The 21,704-nt window shown below is 46.4% G+C and overlaps 1 protein-coding gene across 2 annotated transcripts in view; it reads right to left on the bottom strand.

The window, feature by feature from the left end:
- The window catches only part of MMP17 (matrix metallopeptidase 17), a 110,815-nt gene that overhangs the window by 33,012 nt on the left and 56,099 nt on the right, over nt 1-21,704 (bottom strand). The window contains exon 1 of one of the 2 annotated variants that reach the window (XM_039504440.1): nt 3,876-3,996. The exons of the other annotated variant lie outside the window; for it this stretch is intronic. The gene's annotated coding sequence lies outside the window, so the exon portion shown is untranslated. Of the gene's footprint in view, nt 1-3,875; nt 3,997-21,704 lie in introns of those variants that run through there. 2 annotated transcript variants of the gene reach the window in all.

Below are 21,704 nucleotides of genomic sequence, written 5' to 3'. Positions count from 1 at the left end.
TGCCTGCCTGCCTATTCACCCTTCCTTTAGCAACAGGGCCTCAGTTACTCCACTGGGACTTGCTACTGCCTTCTTGTTACTGACTTATTCTATTCTTGGGCCTGAGACATCCCAGAAAACACTGCCTGATAACCAGGAAACTGGGGCTTTCTTACCAGGAGGGCACTCAGGGAACATCTCAAGCCTAGGAAAGAGGGTAGATTGAAAGTGGAGAGGCAGCCGTGGGACCTGGAACGGACAGTTCATCCAAGGAAGATATCTTGGGGTTTTGGGGAGTGGCAGGCTAGTGCCCCAAACAGTGCAGATGTGGAGAAGGCATGGCTCCAGTGATTGAAGATGGGCACAAGGGCCTTCATCTGCTCCCTGAAAATGTCTGCAGGTGGGGAGGTGCTAGGGAGCCATGGGTGGGGTGGAGCCAGCCCAGTGTTTTCGGATTCGATGCACTTCACTTGGATTTGAATTGTTTTGTTCCGAGTTTCGTGATGAGTTTTGGAACCTCAAATCATTAAAACCATGAGAAGCAAACCAGCCACTGAGGTTCACTGAGACTCAAGCAAACCAAAGCTGGTGGGTTCCACTGAAGAGAGATTAGAGGCTCACGCGGTTTTATATCTCATCTTCACCATCATCTGATTTAGGGCCCAACCCAACTCTCGTTAAAGTCAATGGAGTCAATGGGGGCTTCAGTAGGAGTTGGATCAGGCTCCTTAATAGGAACCAGGTGGCAATTTATGAAATGATTACCAATTAGCTAAATTTCCAGGCAGCTCTCAGAGTAGCCGCAATCACTCAAGACCCCCAGCCGATGAGCCCAAAGCTTAAACAGAGGAAACGCTGGAAGACACAAAATTATAATGAGCTTCCGGGGAAACCATCCTGTCACACACACTGAAAGAGCGTCTCCTCAACTCTCCTAATCAGTTTACAGGGACACATGAACAAGAATGTCACCAAAGTGAGAAATGAGCAGCATGGTTTATAAACAGAAAGAGGGGTTTAGATTTCTTCTGAGGCATCAAGAGCCACAGAATGGGAAACTGTTCAACAGATTTAGGCCAAAAATAATTTGAGCCACACTAAAATGGCCATTTCCAGGAGACCAATGGCCTTTGTGTGTGTATTATAAAAATATAATATCCCATTGATAATGGCACAGGGAGCCTTTCAAGTCTAGGCTACTTGTTCAACCCTTCCCCTGACCAGAAGTGGTTGGTTCTTTGGTCACCTATGCAAAATGAATTTGGGAGTCTTCGTACATTCCCGAGGGCCTGAGCCAAAGTCAATGGAAAGTCCCCCATTGACTCCAATGGGCTTTGCGTCCGGCTCTTAATGAAGAACTTTCCATTACAGCTATAATTCCCATTATTGGCAAGATCAGCAGAAAGACCAAGAACTGAATGGTCCATGAAAATTGACTTTCCCCTCTCAGCCGCTACCTTTAGCACAGAGTTAAAGCCCATTGGCAGGGCGGCTGTGTGTACTGTTCCTATTGGGAGGACAAAAAGAATACTTCAGAGCTGCCATTCTGGCATCTTGCAGGAACACTAAATGCTCTTAACCCCCCCCCGCCCCATATCTTCCATCTCATTGCCAAGAAATAACTAAAACCAAACCAAGAGCCACCAGTTTAGTGCCCACATGCCAAGAAGCAATGAACGAGCCCTCTACCGCAAGCTTACATGTAAAAACTCGATTCTCAAAGCTGTGCCGTGTTCTTGCTATGAAAATGGTTGGTAATAATGGGGCACAGACTGAACATTGTATAAATGAGTGGCAGCTACGCCGGCTCTTGCTGCACAAGAAAAAGTCAATCTTTGTTCAGTGGAGGAGAACGAAACCATTCAGAGTTGCCCATGATTTTCAGAGGACAGTCCTGATTTTTATTTATTTAAGAGGAAGGGTGGATGGGTTTACGCCCATCTCCCTCCCTCTATGTTTAGCCATCTCTCTGCCAGTGACCTCAGTGTATGTATTTAGAGTCAAGCCCATATATTTTTTATAATCTAGAGTAGTATGGCCCATAAGAAACCTAACCGCCACCTCTCTGCCCAGTGCCTGATCATCTCCAAGGAGGCCTTCCATTTACTCCCATTCTTGTCTCCGGTCAATGCAGAAGGAGCTGCAGAGAAGAACTTTATATTACTGTGAATACATGACTCCTGTGTGTTTTTTATCAGTATCAAAAGACATATTGATCTACCAAGCCACTAAGGCCTGACATTGATTTAGGCGTTTACCTTGGTCAATATGCCATTAACTTATTTTGGTAAGATTAATGCTGTGAGTCAATATCTGCTTACCACTGATGCTTGGCTACCCAGTTTCCCAACACCCTTCAAGGACAGAGAGTTCTCAAGCCCCTATTAATGCACTGGGTTAAGTGGGCTCAAACTTACACAACTCCCTTGTAGATTTTCATGTGCTTGCTATGAGAGCAAAAGCAGCTATTTCTTTCCAAGAGCCAGGCCTCTGGTTCCTGGTCTCTCTCTGGCTAGTCAGTTATTTCCTTGCCTTCAGTTGGCTCATTTTAACGCCATTGCACAGTATTAGAATAGGGAAAATAGCTTATGCTGCTTTTTTCACATTGTTTAAATGTAGCTCCCAGATTCAAGTAACTCAACCGCTAGGAACGTATTAGCTACCAAAGACCACAGACTTAACGCTTATCCCATCTGCTGGTAAGTGTGGTCTGAAAGCCGGGCTGGATGCTGTCATCAGTGTTTGCTCCTGCTGCTTTATTTGTCCCTTTGCATAGGAAAAACATTGGTGACAGCAATTAGCTACACAAATTGCTCCTGAGAAATCGCCTGTGACATGGAGCCCTATGTCAGCCCATTGACTGCCAGGGACCGTGGGGTTTAATTTGGTTCCCTCCACAGCCATGGAGACAGTGTCATTTATCCTCTAGTTGTAGCAGAACCTTTTGTACACTGCAGACCTAACTAAATCAGCTTCCCTGTAGCCCTCCTGGAGAATGCACTGGAAGATGAAAGGCAAAGAAAAGGGCACACAACTTTGTGGCTGTGGGTGTGTAGCGGGGTGGTTACCCACTCCTGCCCTTTGGGGCTTAAAACAGCCCAGGAGAGGGCTGTGGCAGGGGCAAGAAGGGCTTAAAAGCTGCAGATCTAAAAGCTGGGCTGATTGGGGAAGCGGCAACTATCTAAACAATCCCAATCTGTTTTCTGATTGATCCCAGCTACCCAGCCAGCTGTCACTGCCACAATGCGATCACCCTCGCTCTGCTCTGGGAGCAAGGACAAAATATGCTTCCCTCAAATTGGGAAATATGGAATTAATTGGGAAAGAGCTGAAAGGGTACATTATCAACAATGAGGAGCAGGGGTGGGAGAGGCTACATTATATTTAAAAATGTATTTGACAGCAGACCTTTAATGAAGATGGAATTAAGGCAGGACCCTTATTTTAATTCCTCCTCCGTGTTTTTCAGCCTTTACTTATTTATAGGTGACTGTTTTCCCATCCTCCGCAGAGCACAGTACTTCATTAGAATCAGGATTCAGGTTTTGGTTTAGAAGTGTCGTCTTTTATACCAGTTCCTGCTGGGATACAGTTTAATAAAGCACTTCTGTGGCAATAGGTTCAGTATGTTTTTTGAGGGTGGAGGAAAATGCTATAATTTTTAACTGGCTTGATTTAATGTATTCTTCCCCTACATATCCTGCCGTGGTTGGTGACCAATACATTACTGAAAGATGTTTTAAAGCAACCGCAGTTTAAAATGCAGGGTTTTTTGGAAAGGTGACTGACTATATTAATAATGTGACTATGGTTATTCCACAGATTCCTGGGTGCATCCAGGATGCTGCCAGGGTCTGAACCACTCATTTTATTAACTAAAAATAAGTTTTCATTACTTTTTATTTCTGTTGGTTCTGCAGAATCAGCACAGACATGGGAGAGTCAGATGGGGCAAAGCCTGGTTTAAGCTCCAATTGCAGGATTTTTTTTTTCAATGTACAAGGCAGGGGAAGACCCTGCTTGACTCTCAGATCCTTTTACTTGTAAACTGATTTGACCTGAAAGATAAGGGCAGACAATATTATTACATTTAGCATAGGAGCCCCAGTCATGGAGCAGGACCCCATTGTGCTAGGGCACGTGCAACCAGAGAACAAAAAGATGATCCCAGTAAACATGAAACTTCACAATGCCCTTGGTAGAGTCAATGTTCAGTTTAGAACGGCACTTCCATTTCTTGTATACTTTAGTTTTATTTTTACCTTTTGCTCTGCAGCACAATTAGATGCTTCATTTTGAAACAGATGTAAAGATTATTATTGTTTTATGGATGATTTCTCAACGCTGTGGTTTTCCTGGTGGGATCACCCGACAGCCCCAAAAAAGGTTTTGCTTGGTTTTGTGATTGATCCTTGAGGGTCAGAGGGTGGCCATTACAATCCAGCGTAACCAGAAAAGTAAACAGAAAAATCTTCTTCCCTGACCCAAATGTTCATCTGCATCATGAATCTGACCTTCTCTCCGTTCTGTCTCCTAAGCAGCCTCTTGTAGGATTATGATTACAATAATGCCAAGAGGACTTGACCAAAGTCAGGGTCCCATTGTGCTTGGTGCTCTAGAAACACACGGTAAAAGCCAACCTCTGACCTGAGGAGCTTACAGTCCATGTAACCTGACAAGAGAAGTATTATTATCCTCATTGCATAGGTAGGGACTTAATTCAGGGAGAAGGACATTAGCCAATATCAGACAGGACATTTGCAACAGAACAAAGGACTGAACCTAGATTGCCTGAGTACTACTCCAGTGTCTGAAGCACAAGACCCTTGCCCTCTACCGTGTATAGTTCTTCCCCTGAGCACAGCTAGGGGATGGGAAGGGAAGAAGAGGACACTCCCTTGAATTTAAGCCCTTGCACATTAAGGACCAAGTAATGCTCCTACCCTTTGTCACATTGTGTTTAAAAGCTCTCGGAACAGATTATCTGCAGTTTGAGTTGGACATGGGATTGTTTTTTCACTTCCTGTCCTAAACTTTTACATGTGACTACAGTGCAGTTGTTAAACAGTTGCCAACTTCCACTGCAGAAGTGGGTTCTTTTCAAGATGAAGGTGTGTGAAATGATGCTTGTACATATGCTGCCTGCAAAGCACTTGGGGAAACCCTCTGAACAATCCTACAATCAGCTGTGTCTGCACTTACATCAGCATAGAGTAAAGGCACTACCCCAGTAGCTACACGCTGCAGGGAAAAGCTCTGGCAGGTGGGGAGGCAGTGGAGAAAGGCTCTGGAACAGCCAGTCTTTCACTGCAGCGGGGAAGCAGCAGGACTCTGCCCTGCCAGAATAGCCATGTAGAGGTGAGGGTGTCAAGGGTCAGAATGCCAGGAAGTCAGGGTCAGGCACCAAGTTGCAGGTGGCAGACAAATAACAGGATCAGAGTGGAGCCAGGTCAGGACACCAGAAATGGGCACCAGGTGATAGACAGCAATTGAACAGCAAAGTCAAAGACAAACCAGGGGCAGAAGCCAGTGACTAAGGTCTACAGCAAGCAGGGTCTGGAGCAGAAGTGGGCAGGCAGTCCATGCTGCTGCTCAGACACCACCCCATGCTGGCTCCCAGTATAAATACTAGTATCAGCCAATCAGTGGGCTGTGAGAGCCGCCACTCAGGCCCTGGCGGGCGGTACTTCCTGCCGAACCTAGCTTTAAAGGAGTCTTCCAGAGGTGATGTGGAAGCACCAGCAGCCCACGGTCCCAGGTTCTAGCCTTGCAGGCCCTTTCTTGGGCATGTAGAAAGCTGTGTAGGGATTTCAGGCCTGTCAGACACTATTCACCTAAGCCATGCCTACACTGCTATTTATACCCATGCTAGCTGGGCATGCAGTGTCTGTACTCTGCATGCTGCCATACGTGCAGAGGTACCCATAGATAATATGCCTGGGTACTTATACTTACCTTTACCAATCTCGCATGATAAATTACTCTTTGGGGGATCATATGGATATTTTCACTCATCCTGCTTTGAGACGAGACATGTTTTACGGCTCAACGCTTCATTTTGTTAATATTTTATGAAAAGCTCTACCAAACAGCACCTCTAATACATTATTGCATGAATCCCTGAAACATTAACCAAGCTACCTGTTGTTTTGATTCATTTAAAGGGGATACCATCAAGGCTGTGCGTGCTGACTCAGTTCCTTGTTTGCATATGTAGGAAGCAACACGACATATATATAAGTATTCCACTCCCTGGAGAAGGCTGCCTTTCACTCGTCTCACATGCACGTGAGCACCGAAGCTTTGCTTTTGTAAGGAGTACCAAAGAGTTCAGGACTTTTTAAAAATACCTTTGTGACTGGAACACCCAGGTACTCCCATACCTCCATCGTATTTATAAGACAATTTTGCTTGCTGGGATAGAATGAGAAACAGAACTCACTTTCAAGACGAGAAACAATCATGCAATCCACACCAGCATCCTTAAAGTACAATCCAGCAGCCTGCCCCAGTGCTACACAAACAAGACTCCGTCTCGACTAGCAGATATCTATGACCAATCCCAATCTCAGTCCCACTGTTTAATAGCATTCCTAGGATGCTCATTCCCAGAATTATTTATTTATTTGCTTTGACAATGCTCCTGAAAGCCAGATATCCAAAGCTTCTTAAAACCTGCCAGTGCTGATACCTTGAACAGGTAGCTTATTCTAGCATCTGCAAACACCAAAGCATTAAATGGATGCTATTAAAATCAAAAGAACATCAGGATGTGAAGAACATCTGGCAGCACAGCAGTTTGTGTCTGCTTGATGTATTTGCTCTTCTCTGCAACAGTTAAGCAGTTAATAAAACTCTCCTTTGATGCATTGCAGTTATGGTGCTATTTCTATGTGTATATAATATATATGTCAGTCAATAAAGCTCTGAAACATAATCTTCCCCCTCTGCCTTCCTCCAAATGATTCCAGGTGAGAAGGGCAATAGGAAAAGAAACAAACAACAAGTAGCACTTTAGGACTCTCCAATCTCCTTAACTCTGCCCCCTCTTTCTAGAGCTGGATGAAATTTTTCAGACAAAAATGCAGATTCAAGTCAGCCAAAACACTGATTTGTGTCAAATTCATCAAATTGTTCCAGTTGGAAAAAACTTAGAAAAAAAATCTGAAAAAATGGAAGTTTCATTTCAACATTTCCAAAACCAAATGCTTAGATTTATTGATCCCAAAAGACATTTTGTTTCAAATTTTACTTCAATTTTATTTTAAAAAAAATCAACAGTTTGATAAGAAACAAGTCTAAATTAATTTTATTTTCACTTTTTGGTTCATTGAAAATTTTGAAAAAAAAAATTGTTTCGGGTTGACCTGAAATGAATATATATAATTTTTTTACTTTTCAAAACAGCCAGAGAACTAAAAAATCATTTATTCATACAGCTCTCTCTCTCTCCCCAAGCAAAATTTCAGTAAGAAACTGCTTGCAAACAAGACAATGAAAAACAAATGCCTTAAAAGGCACTGAAAGCTACCAGTGCCTTATCTTTTCAAACACAGAAGAAGAAAATGCAGATACTTGCTTTCAAAAGATTAATGGCCAACAAGAGTAAAAAAAAACAAACAAACCCTACAACAACCTAAATGTCCAGTACAAATGCCCGATTCAGGATTTACTTTATCTCCAATGCTACAGTTAAAGAGTGGAAGCTAAAAAACAAACAAACCCCAAACCCTTAATTATAGGGAAATTGCTTTCAGTTATTTGGATTTTTCTTAACAATTTTTTCAAATGAGTTTTGTGAGACCAAATGACCCTACGAACAATGCCCATTAATTATAGCAAAGGGTATGATGCTGTGTTTCTCCCAAGGGACATGTTCTCCCGAGGTAATGTTTTTTCAAGCCACACAAGCACCAATAATTTTCATCCAAAGATTGACACACCTCTCTAATATGATATAATATGCACATAATCAGTTGATTAATTCATTAGGAGGAGACACTGCAGCTTGAATTAGGACCAGGAATTTGGCTGCATCTGCTGCTGAACTGAAGGAGCAATTCCATTAGCTCATGCTGGAGGAGTTCACTTGAATCCAAACAGCCGTTTAATCCAAGCTAATACAGCACACAGAATTCTGTGTAGCCATTAATGCAACTGCTAATGATTTCTTTTTTCCCTTTTAAACATTCAATTAGGTTAACAACAGTGGTGATGCAGAAGGGCATAGCCTACAATTCTGAAAGACAGCAGCTCCCGTGCCAGCATTCGTAGTATAACATAGCATCCTTTGATGCCGTTGCACATGGTACATCCCCATCAGTGAAGAACTGGCAAGGAGAACACAGCGACTGAAGCATTGCTCATTTGTTAGCTGGCAGCTGTGGGCAGCCGGGACTGGAACGCAAGGTTTGCCATACATGATCGGATTGGGCTGCATCCATCAGCTCTTGCATCCTGCTGAGGGCAGGACCAATACCTGCGGCCTGATTCTACGTTGCCCTGCACCTAGAAGAGGGATTTACAGCAGTGCAAAATGGGCATAAAGCAGGACTGTTGCGAATTAGGAACATTCTACATCCACTTTTCACTGCAGTCAATGATTACACATGGGGCAAGGCAACAGAGAATTGGTCCCTGATGCTTAGGCAGATGGTGAAAACCCTGCATCACACACACAGTCAGCTGAGAATTGGTCTCCAAGGGGGAAGGAAGTTTTCTCTCTCAATGAGTCAAAGAAAGGAAGGGATTTAATGCCTTTGAACTAGAAATTATAGACAATGTCCACCCCAAAAAGGCAGACAGTGTAGCCTAGTGGGCAGTGCACTAGACTGGGAAGACCTGGCTTCCATTCCTGGCTCTGCTACTGAGTTACTGACCCTGGGCTTCTCTGAGCGTTATTTTCCCCATCTGTAAAGTGGGGATAATGGTGCTGACCTTCTCTGTAAGGCACTTTGAGATCTACTGAGAAGAAGTGCTAGCTCAGGGTGGTGGTATTATTATTACGGGGGCAGGGAGGGGAGACTATTTAGTGGGGGGAAGGGGATTACCTAGAACGGATTGAATGTTTCTTTCCTCCCTGAGGAAAGTTTTGGCAAAAGCCAGAAAACGTCTACATTTTGGCAGAAATTCAAAATACTGAAAAATTTCAGCCCAAAACCTAAGTATTTTGATTTTCAGGCCACTGGGTATTTTGACCCCCTCCCCTCCAAAAAGTAAATTTCCCACAGAAAGCAGAGACTTTCGATGAAAGAGTCCTCTTAGTCAAAAACCCCAGTTTCCCATCAAAAAGCAGTTTCCGTGGATAATGTCTGCTCAGCCCTCGGTACGCCTAATGCTGGCTGTCATAGTGGTAATTTCTTAGGCCAGCATTTTAGCTTTTTAAAAAGGGAAGTCCTAGCGCACATTCTGCTGAAATAGTCATGGGATGTTATGTAAACAGTCAGATAAACATGCTTGATCTTGCATCACAAGTGTATAAAACCAGGCAATTGCTCCCACTGCACTGCGCTCACCTGAAGCCGTGTTTGCAACAATTCACTAGCAGGCTTGTTTGGGTGACAGGCTGTATGGGCCAGCTTCTCTAGCCTTGTCTGTGGAAAGGGAGTAGACCTTGCTCATAATTCTCCAGTTGGAGATAACCCTCCCCCCCGTGTGGGAGAGCCCCTAGCACTCATAGAGCCAGCTCCTATACCACCTTTCCTGCAGCCTTCAGGGAAGGGGCAATGTCAGGGATGGGAAGGAGAAGTGGCCACGGCAATCTGTGCTCTGGCTGTCCCCAGGCTGGTGGACAGTTTCTTGGGGACCACTGACAGCTGTTGTAAGTTACAGCAGCCTTGGGGCTGCTCTAGCTTATACCAAGGTGGAATTTGGGAGTTGCAATCTGCTCCCTGACAGTTGCCCTGGATGCTACAGAGAATCTGGGCTCATGACTTTAAAACAGAGGTGGGCAAAGTACGGCCTGTGGGACACATCCAGCCCACGGGACCACTCTGCCCGGCCTCCAAGCTCCCGGCTGGGAGGCTTGCCCCTGGCCCCTCCCCTGCAGCCTCAGTTCACTGCGCTGCTGGGCAGATCAGCACCAGCGCACCTCCCGTGAGGGTGGGGGTAGGGCAGGGAGGGAGGCTCACCCACAGCCTCAGGGGAGCAGGTGGGAGGTGCGGGCAGCAGGAGAACCGCGAGCACAGGCCGGAGGACTCAGGAGGAGCACCGGGTGGCCGCGTGGCCGGCCTGAGAGAAGCAGCACTTTGAAGGGGAAACCACCGCTTCTCTCCGGCTGCACGGCTGCCCCTGCTCTTCCTGAGTCCTCCACCCATGTTCGCAGGCCACATTCTGAAAGGGGCTGGGGGACAGGGGGTCCCGGGATGGGGTGGTCAGGGGACAGGGAAGGGGGTGGTTCGATGGGGGGTGGGAGTCCCAGGGGGCCTGTCAGGGGTGGGGATGTGGATAGGGGTCAGGGGGGCAGTCAGGGAACTGGGAGCAGGGGGGTTGGATAGGGGGTAGGGTCCCAGGGGGGCAATTAGGGGCGGGGGGTCCCAGGAGGGGGCGGTTAGGGGACAAGGGGAAGGGGGGGTTGGCTGGGTCGGAGGTTCTGAAGGGGGGCAGTCAGGGGGTAGGAAGTGGAAGGGGGTGGATAGGGGCCAGGGGCCAGGCTGTTTGGGGGCCACAGCCTTCCCTACCTGGCTCTCCATACCATTTCGCAACCCCGATGTGGCCCTCGGGCCAAAAAGTTTGCCCACCCCTGCTTTAAACGGTCACCGTGTATATTCTGGAAGCCATCGCTATGACAAACACGGAGTGAGTTTTGTCTTTCCCTGTTCATGCCTGCAAAGGCAGCTGTTTGTTAGGAAATAGGGGGTTTAATGCTCTCATCAAGAATGAAGCTGCACATACATCAGTGTAGCCTTCTGGCAGCCCAGCTTGCACTCATGCCATTGGCTGGGATTTAGACAACACTTTATTGTTCCATTCAATAAAAAAAATAAGCAATTACTATAGCAACATATGGTACGGAACTGCTGGCAGAAGAGTTTGGATCCCGTCTCAGGAATACCTCTCAGCACCTGTACCTCCTGGCACCAGGGCTGAGCCTGGTGTAACTGATCATTGTAATTTTCAGGTTAATTGACAGGCTCATTCAAACCTCATTTATATCAACAAGCCAGTGTGCAATCTCCTTGCATGTACTCCGTGTGGGAGGGGACGCCAAGGGCAGCCAGGGACAAGAGGGTGCTCCAGCAGCAGCAACGAAAGAAGGGGAGAGAGTGACTCCTCTCCCAACCATAAAAAGACTGAAAATGACGAGACATCATCAACACTGGTCTCTTTTCCAGGTGATCTCAGAACTGCGGACGTGGCCCTAGCTCGCAGACCTTCTCCCTCGTCCTCTCTCTGCTGCCTGGGCTCCTTTCTTGAGAGCAGGGAGTCCAGGGCTGGCCCACATCCCAACTACCATTTTGAAAGTCAGTCAAACGGGTTCATACTTACCTCGTAGTTTAACCCTCCTCCCCACACACTCCCTCGAGCACAATGTCAGATTTATTGAGCCAGGCCCTGAACTCACCAGTAAAGGACATCGGATCAAATTCTAGATCTGTGGGCGCCAGGGTTACATTCAAGGAGAGTGGAGAAAGAGCCTCTGGAAAAGGAGAGGACTTGTCCCCTGCACCAAGAGCTCCGCGTCCTGTAACAGCTCCATGTAAGAATACAGAATCAGACCCACGGTCCATCTAAGCCACTATGCTGTTGCTGACAGCAGCCAGAACTAGATGCTTGAGAAGGGGAACCATGTACCCACTGAATTCAGCGTTGCCAACCAGATCTGGGGGCCTGTAAGCGAGGGCAGAGCATTGCCCACTGAACCCACATTGAAAACCTAACACCACATTCCATTGGCCTCATTGGAAACCAAGGCCACGGGTCACTGCTCTGCCCAAGTTCTGCTGGGCACAGCCCGGAGGGGTGGGGGAGGGACTGGTTGTGGCTTCCTGATCCTCTGGCCAATTTGGCACCAGCCCTGGGGTAGTTTAAAGCAGCCCAGGGGCTGCTGTAAACTGTGCCAGAAAGAAACAGCTCTCCAGGAAACACTTCCTAGATAAGCATAGCGGGAGCACAGCATACTCCAGCCATGCCCCTTGCCTGCTCATCTCCACTACGGATGGATGTTGGGGTGTGTCTTTGAGAGAGAGAGAAGACAGTTATGTTAACTCTACCCCCACAGGGGATTCCCCACCCCCATCAGGAAAATCTCTGGCTGGGGAGTTACAGGTGCTTTCCAAGCCCTTATTGCAGCCAGAAGCCCAGCAAGGCAGAGCTCGTGACCCCAGATGTGGAGAGTTCAAGAATTCAAGTACTGAACTATCCAGCAATGCCCAACAGGAGTGACTCTCTCAAGGCCTGGTTCGTCTAGGTAAGCACAGGTTTAGATGCCGAACTGAAATATACAAACCTAACTGAAGTATTCAGAATTGGGCTGGAGAACAAGAACAGGCTCGTCAGTGAACTTCCAAACACTTTCTACCTTCCAGTTCCAGTGCATGCAAATATCAGTATCTTAAACTAAATAAATGCTAATTAGCCCTTGCCGATGGGAATAAACAACACAGTTCACCATTTGGGTGAGGTTTGGGGGTTTTGTTTTCTCTGAACAAGTTTGCCCATCTGTAATTTGGACCTGAAAAGCTGATTTGTCTGCAATAAATGGGGAAGGAAGGAAATGCAAATGGTGAACAATCATATTGATCTTTATTCCGTCCCACCCTCGCTGAGACGAGTTCCAGGTCCATCAGCTCTGGTTACTAAACCAGCTTTAGGAATTAGCTGAACTGTCTACGATGTATCACAGCAAATCACTCACTAACCTTATTTACTTGAACATTTATTGAGTTGACGTCTCCTCCTCCAGGAGGGAGTCAGGCTTTTATATCAGGTGCCTCTTTGCAGCAGAATCTGGGCTGGCAAAGCTTTCTCTGGCCCTTCAGCATCCTGTCAGTGGTTCTCAACCACTGGTCTATGCGGCTGAGGTTTTTACCTCTGGCACTGAGGTCACTGTCCTCCCACTCACAGCGCCACTGTGGTAGGCTAGTACAATTGCTCAGCGAGGCTGGGGACCACTCTCCTACCCTATTCAGCAACTAACCCAGGGTTCTTTCCTTCTCCTCATGCCAGCAGCCTCCCCACTCAGTAGCATTCTAGCTAAGCAGAAGAGTCTTTATGACGATCCCATATGTGGCCTAGCTATTTAAGCAGATGCATGAGATGGCACTGATGGCTCAGAGTTTCTCTTTCAGGAGCCCCTTCATGCCTACAACAGAACCAGTGTCTGGGAACTCGGCAATCCTATACAACCCATGAATTCAAAGCTCTTAGTACTGTGTTCTCTACTAGGACCGGATCCAAAGCCCATCAAGGGCAATGGGAGTCTTTCCATTGACTTCAACAGCTTTTGGATCAGGCCTTAGTGCTTCTGAGCTGCACCATCCCATTTAGTTTTAAGTACTGACGTGGTAACACTGAGGATCCAAAACACAAGCAAATGAACCAGAAGTTTTCCTGGGCATGAAATGAAGGATCAGGCCCTTAGGTGAAGGATCAGGCCCAGTTTGTTGGCCCCAGACCTACATGACTTTCGCAAAAACATTCGCAAGCCCTCCTGTGAATAAAACCCCGCTAACTGGCCTCACTGGCATTCACAACCTCTTAACAGCAAACATCCCAACGAGTGAGTTTTTGTTCACAAGACCATGTGCTGAAAGCCACAGCGTCACAATGGTTAGGGCTACGAAATAGCCACCCTGGACATGGGACTCGCGTGGTGCTTCGGAAAAGCTCTGTCTATATTTGGCATAGGAGTTTGGAATGATTATTGATGTTGTGGGTAACTGGTGAAGGGAAAACACCACCACCATATGACTCAGCTGAGCGATCAGACAATGCAAGTAATGAGCAACAAGCACCTTTGGAAACCACTTTGTGAACAATCCATAGGTTAATGTTAGTTCACACAAACGATCCACAGAACAACTGCAAATACATTCATTTGAATCATGACCTGTTGGTGGATAATTTGCCAACAGAGGGGGAAAGGGAGGAGATATGAGTCAAATAAATGATTTGCAATGACTAATCAGCACCTGGTACTGTGACATCTCTCTGATGTTTTAAGGAAGACTCCACTATTTGATGAGATCACGTACTGGGAGTGACCTAACTGTGGCCTGAAACAATGTTTTAGAAAGTAGCCAGAACACAGAAAAAAAAAAATCTAGACTGTAATGTTAATCACTCATGGGGAAAATGCACAGTACCTGATTTCTGCAAACCATCAGAACAGTACAATGCAAAATTTGCTTTTACCAGCACTTCATTTGTTTTTTCCCCAATTGCAAATTTAAATAATAATAAATGTACTTTTTTATAGACACTGTCACCCCTGAGGGCTTTACAAACAAGATAAAGTTACACAACATCACTGAAATATGTATAAGTTCACTGCGGTACGGCGCAGAGCAGCAACCAGCCGGCACAAAGCAACAGAGCAGGGGGAAAGGAGGCAGAGCGGAGAGAGAGTGAGTGTATGTGTGTTAGCCAAGGACACTGGGACAAACCCTTTCCTTTTATCAGAACTGTCCATGAAACTTTACTGGCCACACAGAGCCAGGAGCACACTCTTTTAATGTCTCATTGAAACAACCCAGAAGAATGAAAGGTCCTGGAATTAGGATTCAAAGTTGTGGATTTGGAATGCATAGGGCTTTGTCTGCTATGGGGAATTGTCACAATTTCAGCCACCAGTACTGCCAGCGCAAGCATCGTCTATAAGCTATGATTTGCACCGGTACAACTTACTTGGTTTCAAGTAGGGGTAAGCTGCTGCCGTGCAAACCCTGGCTTCTAGCGGCTTTGTCTGTCTACACTAGGGGTTGGTAATGGTGCTGGGCTGGGCACCAGTGGGTGTCACCTCCAACCCAACTGCAGACAAGGCTTGTGGGTATTTCACACCTGACCAGTCAGCTCTATTTGTGTTATTAGCAGAAAGCGTCCCAGGAATCCCAAGTGCAGTCTGGGGGTTGGTCCTGCATTGAGCAAGGGGTTGGACTAGATGACCTCCTGAGGTCCCTTCCAACCCCGATAGTCTATGATTCCAAGTGCTAGTGGAGGCAGGTCTGACCTTATTGCATTGCTGATCAAAGGGATGCCTCCCTCTTTCAGTCATTCCATTATTTATTAGCCCCAGTACAGCTCAATTAGGGTGGCCAGACAGCAAGAGTGAAAAATCGGGACGGGGGTGGGGGTAAAAGGAGCCTATATAAGAAAAAGACCCAAAAATCGGGACTGTCTCTATAAAACCGGGACATCTGGGCACTCTAAGCTCAATTAACATGTTCCTTGCCTGCCACCAAGCAGCTGAAAGGATATTGGAAGGACTGTTTTTTCCCTGCTGTCGGTGGGAGACAGGCTGCTGCATGTAACTCAGCCCTTTCTTCTGAGAAGAATCTTTATTCTCCTCTTTGCTAAGAGTGCATCTCCAACAGGGAAATACTCAGTATCAATTTAATAAGCTGCCAGTCAGCTGCCAGAGGCTGACCTGCCCCTCGCGCTCTAGCCACAGACAGCTGCAGTGAGCGGGAAGCAGCAGAGGAATAACTCCTGTTTTAAAGAGATTCGCCTTGGTTTCCTTTATGGAAGCAAAACACCAGTCACTGAAGCCTTCATTTCCTGTAGCCACCGCCACCGTTGACCTCAGTTTATTCAGCCCAGGACGTGTTCCTTAGCCGGTTAACAAAGCGCACTCTCAATGCAGTAGTGCTGTTACACGGACGTTCTAAATTAAATATTCACATTTAAAATGCAGGTGGGGAGAGAGAGACACAAGACTGGCTGAGAAACGGGTGGAAGGAAAATTGGGTTTCTTTTAATACTTTCAACTCCTCCGTTGTCCTAGATTTCCCACTCCCCCCACCATTTGTTATCCGTTATTATGATTTGTACTGTGGTAGTGGCTAGCAGCCGCAGTCATGGGTCCAGAGCCCCGTAGTGCTAGGTGCTGTACAAACACACAACAAAAAGATGGTCCCGTCCCAAAGAGCCTATAGCCCCTTCTCATTTTACTCCTCCCTCCCCATTCTCCTCCCTCCTCCACACCTTACCCCAGACTTGCACTAATGTGATCCCATTGACTTCAGAGGAGTTACTCCTGATTTACACCAGGTAAGCAAGAGGAAAATCAGTTCCCAAATCCCATGGACTGCCTGAAGACAGTTTAAAAAAACAACAACCCTACCTGTGGAGGTGAGTGATCACTCAGTGCTTAAGATGCTGCTTCACAGCACCCTGCCCAAACTCTCTGTCTGCGAAGCTCAGCCCTTAAAGGCCCAGTCCTCAATACCACAACACTTCTCAACTGACCCTCATTTCAAGGGCCTTTTCCCATTTCAGTACTAAAGCTACCCACATTCAGGGATTAGATTCAGCTGGTATGCACCAGTACGACATGCCAGCACCTCTCTCGTGGTGCCATCTTATTCTCCAGAAGCTAAACTTTCATTGTCAAAAACAAAGTCAGTCTCCAGCTGAAGTGCTAGCCGGCCATACGTACTCACAGACAGTATTGCCAGGCACCTCTGGGCTTCTTTTGTCTCAGAAGGTGGTGGATTTTAGAGCACCAAGGAAGTTACAGTTAAGGCCAGGATCAGGCTAAATAGGGCTGGATTGGACTGTAAAAGTAAAGCCGTGAGTTCAGTCATGGTTTTCCAGGGAGTCTGGTGGGGGGTGAGTGGGATTTGGTTCAGAACTCCCATAGCTGAGGTAGTATGTCTATTTCCGGGGGGGATTCCCTTTCCCTTCTATATTGCCTCACCCTTCAAAGGAAAGGGAAGGCACGTGGGGTTTGGATTAGCTGATCCACATGCTCATGACTCAAAATCCATTACTGGTTATTGTTAGCAGTGCCATAACATACTTTCCAGGTAGCCTATCATCCAGCGTCATGTACATCTGCAAATAGTGGTGTCAAACCTGCTAAGCCTCTATTCTATTCCTATGTCGGTTTTTATGCGTCACTCATCTTGTAGTATCTGAGCACTTTCTTGTGGTGCATTAAGCTCTGTGACTACACATCTATCACACATTGTTTGTTCTCTCGTCCTCTCTCCAGAGGGAGATAAGTGTGCAGTCGGAGTGTCTCCTTTTGGTAGGGTTTTGTTGTTATATGTTTATATTAGAAGAGGCGAGGTCAAAGAAATGTTCCTTGCACTTGGAGCAGAAAGTGGTGAGGTTTGTGATGGTCCTTAGTTCATAGGGGAGTTAATTCCAGTCTCAGACAACCTCTGGAGAAAGTTTTGTCTCCTGCACAGACAAGATTTACTCTTATTGTTGAGAGTTCCACTGTACCAGAGGAGGGAAGTAGTCACCATGGTCTTTGTCCCAGAGCTTTAGATGATCTTTTAGGTATCTTGTGCCCAAGCCATGGAGTGCTTTGAAGATACGGACCGAGACCTTGAACTTGCTTCAAAATTGTTTGGGAAGACAGTGTAGAGACCAGGTGTGATGTGCTCGCAGTAGCCTGTGTTGCTGATGAGATGTGCTGCAGTGTTTTGTACTAGCTGGAGTTTACTAATTGCAGGTTTCATGGCTGTAGAGCCATGTGATACATCTGGACATGAAACCTTCTGCAATTAGTAAACAAATCCAGCAGAGAGGTGATGAAGCCATGAATAACTGAGGCCAGGTCTTCATCTGCTGGGATGGGATGGAGTCTCCTAAATGAGAAAAAACATGATTTGCGGCTGTTGCTTTGTGAGAGCTCAACATCAGCAAAGAATCCAAAAGTAGTCCTCGACTACAGACTGAACTGATTAACTGTGAATGTGTTAATTCACAGTTAAAGGAGGCTGCACCTTGTCTGCAAACATCTCAAAATACTTCCCTCTGCCCATCAGCATCCTCTGTTTTGCTTGACTTCAGCTTCAGCCAGCTGTTCTTTATCCATGAGCTGCTCTCATCCAAGTACTGCCCATCTGGGTGGTAATGGCATGGTCGCATGCGGTGAAGGATAGGTAGAGCTGTGTGTCATTTGTATATTGATGGCACCTGAGTCCATGTTGACCAGTTCATCTAGTAGATGTTAAAAAGGAGTAGAAGTAAGGGGTCTAGTAGTGGAGTTGCAGTTTCCCATCATCACTCATTATGACCATCTTTCCAGAAAGGACTCAACCCATTTTAGCCCATTACCCTGGACTCCTGCCGCCTCTCTCAGGTGAGACAGCAGTATCTCATGGTCAACAGCGTCAAATGCTGTGAAGAGTCCAGCAGGATGAGTATGAATGTCTGTCCTCTATCCATTGACGGGAGCAGATCATCCATCAGTGCCACTAACGCGGCTTCAGTGCCCTGACCTAAATCCAGATTGGTCAAGAATGTTAGTTTGCGTTACATGAGCTTGCATGGCCTTTTGCTACTTCTCTATGAGCTTGTTCAGGAATAGGAGGTTTGACACTTGGCAACAATTGGCTAGTACTGAAGCATCCGTTTCTTCAGTGTTGGTTGGACGACTGCGTGTTTGAAGGAGGAATGGAAGATTCCGTCTCTGAACAAAGTGTTGGCTTTTTTGGTCAGAAGCGACATCAGCTGTCCATGGCCCTTTTTCACAAGCCAGGAACAGCCTGGGTCAAATCTTGGGTGAAGCGTCCTTTAAACGGCCTCCTCTCTCCACTGTGCCCGTCTAGAAACAGGCATCAAATTCCACATCTATAGGAATCCTCATGCTTAGAAGACACCTAAGTCTTCATTGTTATGTGTATTCCTGTAGCACCTGGATGCCCCAATCAGAAATCAGGCTCCTATTGCGCTAGGCACAGCACACATTTATAAGAGAAAGGAAGGCTCTGTCCCAACAGGCCTGTAATCCATATAGTCGCAGGGTACACAGGAGCTCATGGACCCAATTCTGATCTTCCTTACACCAGGCAGCTCCGCTGACTGCAATCCAGATTTTTACAGAAGGTAATTACATAAGAATGGCCCTACTGGGTAAGACCAAAGGTCATTCTAGCCCAGTATCCTGTCGTCTGACAGTGGCCAGTGCCAGGTGCCCCGGGGGAATGAACAGAACAGATAATCATCAAGTGATCCATCCCCTGTCGCCCATTCCCAGCTTCTGGCAAACAGAGGCTAGGGACACCATCCCTGCCCATCCTGGCTAACAGCCATTGATGGACCCATCCTCCATGAATTTATCTAGTTCTTTTTTGAACCCTATTATCATCATTGATGTTAAATGCCCTCGGAATTAGGTCCTTTGAGTGTGATTTTACATAGCGAAGGAAACTCCAGCTGATACTGGTGAGGAAATGAGCACATTCCTCCACCCCCGATCCACCTCCTGTTTCCATACATGTATGGCTGAGAAGAGGAGCAGCCATGCAAAATGATCACCATTCCCTCAAGCAGGTACCAAATGATGACATAAAGAGATTATGAAACCTGTACATTTGGAAAGCTCTGCTGAAGAAAAGAACACTGAATCCTCCCTGGTGCTGACGCAGTCAGACAGCTAGGGACATCCCTCACCTTTCCACACAAACAGCCAGACTTTATTATACGTATTACATGTAAATATATATCTAGAGACTGGCAGATATCGGGATTAAGTTTCCCAGACAAGTACAGTGTACTGCAAAAGAACTAATCTACACTTTCAAGCTAGCAAACATTCCTTTAATCCTCAGCCTCAATTCCTTTCACACTGTTTTTTTATATCTGCAACCCTTACAGTGAAAGCACAAAAGCTAAGCACATCTTTATTTGGGCTGGTGGTCTGCTAAAACCATATCCTTCCTTGCCACCAGAATTCAGTTTTTTAGTGGTAGTGGGAGAATAAGGGCAATGACTCCCATTCCTGATAGCTGGTGCTGTGTGCCCACTGAAGAAGGCTGTTGTGCTGTTTCAGGTGTATCCAGGAATTTACCCTGCAGTCCCTTGCCGGCTGTTTATTCTGCTCAGCAAAGCCGCAGGCGAACTTTTGATCAGATGATACAAATCGAACTCAGTAAACAGAGAAGTACTTTGCATTCCTACCTAAACAGAATTTGAAATGCAGAAGGATGCATGGAAAAGCACTGAGGAGCAGCAAATCCAGCTGGTAAATTGGATACATTTAATTCAGATCATGTTTGTTTGGTTTTTGAAAGAAATGTCCATGTATTTTTACTCCTCCAGCTTCATGACATCGGCTCTAGTCAACAGTCTAGGGCTTGGCTACACTTGCAGATGTGCAGCGCTGGGAGTTACAGCTGTGTTCGTACAGCTGTGTAGGGAAAGCGCTGGTGTGTGGCCACACTCACAGCTACCAGCGCTGCAGTGTGGCCACATTTGCAGCATTTGCAGCGCTGTTGGGAGTGGTGCATTATGGGCAGCTATCCCAGCATTCAAGTGGCAGCAAGGTGCTTTTCAAAAGAGGGGGGTGGGGTGGAGTGTTACAGGGAGCGGGGGAGAGAGAGAGAGTGGATTTTTGGAGCCTACACTGTGTGTCAGCTCCCTGCCTTGCAAAATCTGAAAATTTCCTCGACCCCTCATTCACTCTTAACTGCAAATAGCCTGCACACCAGATAAGCAGCTGCTCCAATGGACTCCCTTTCTCCCCCTCCCCCCGCTGTTTCTCTCCTCAAGCAAACACTAAGTTGTAGACATTCATCCCCCTGCCTGCCTCATTCACAGTAAGGTAGTGGGTTATCTCAATTGATTATTCACAGTCAGTTACAGATTGATCACAGCAAACAAGAGCTGTGTTTGTTTTTTAGATAAGCAGCTCCCGGAGCCCCGAGTTCACAACAAAACAAAGAGAGGCATCATAACAAAACAAAGAGTAATTTAGTTAAAAGCATTCTGGGACATCTCCTAATACCCTGGAGGCCAATAACAGCGCTGGTGTGTGGCCACACTTAACGAGCAGCGCTGCATCACCAGCGCTGCACTCGTTACACCCCAAGCAGACCAGGTGTACAGCCAGCGCTGCAGCCAGGGAGTTGCAGCGCTGGATGTGCCTTGCAGGTGTGGACAGTTACTAAGTTGCAGCGCTGTAAAGCCTCCACCAGCGCTGCAACTCTCCAGTGTAGCCAAGCCCTTGACTGCAAATGTCAAAGTAACTATCAGGTTCAGACGTGCACCACAACAACCTGAATGGGTTGCTATCCTCTTCGGCTCTCTAAATCATGTTCCATTTGTTAACTATCCAGAAGCCAACTGTCCAGTCCTGCTGTCTCTTGCCCTGAATACCAAGAGAATCATTTGGAGAATTGGATTCAGACTTACTCTAAAATGACAACTAAAGGCACTGGACTGGAATAACCTAATATTTGCCATCAAATCTACTTCCAATGATCTAGAAACTGGAGTGTCTCACTTCAGGATACTTCCTGCTGGCTCAGAAAACCCCTGATACTCCAGGAACATGAATGGGCAGTTTTATTAGGTGAGATAATAACTGAGATTGTTACTGGGAAGGACTAACGGAGCCTGTTTGGAAGGTCAATAGAGAAATACCTGTGAGAGAAGCAAGTTCTTAGAGAAATGGGGGAACAGATCAGTGGGAGCCAGGAACTCCTGATCCGAGACTCGTAATTAGAGCTGGGCGAAAGTTTTCAGATGAAACTTTTTTTCTTTTCTTTTTTTTTTGCGCCAAAAATGCAGATTTGGCAACAATGAAACATTTTGCAAATTTGTATCAG

This window comes from Mauremys reevesii, linkage group 18 (genome assembly GCF_016161935.1).
Source record: "Mauremys reevesii isolate NIE-2019 linkage group 18, ASM1616193v1, whole genome shotgun sequence".
Taxonomy (NCBI): Eukaryota; Metazoa; Chordata; order Testudines; family Geoemydidae; genus Mauremys; species Mauremys reevesii.
The sequence above is the reverse complement of the archived record's forward strand: the minus strand, read 5'-3'. Positions and strand labels throughout refer to the sequence as shown.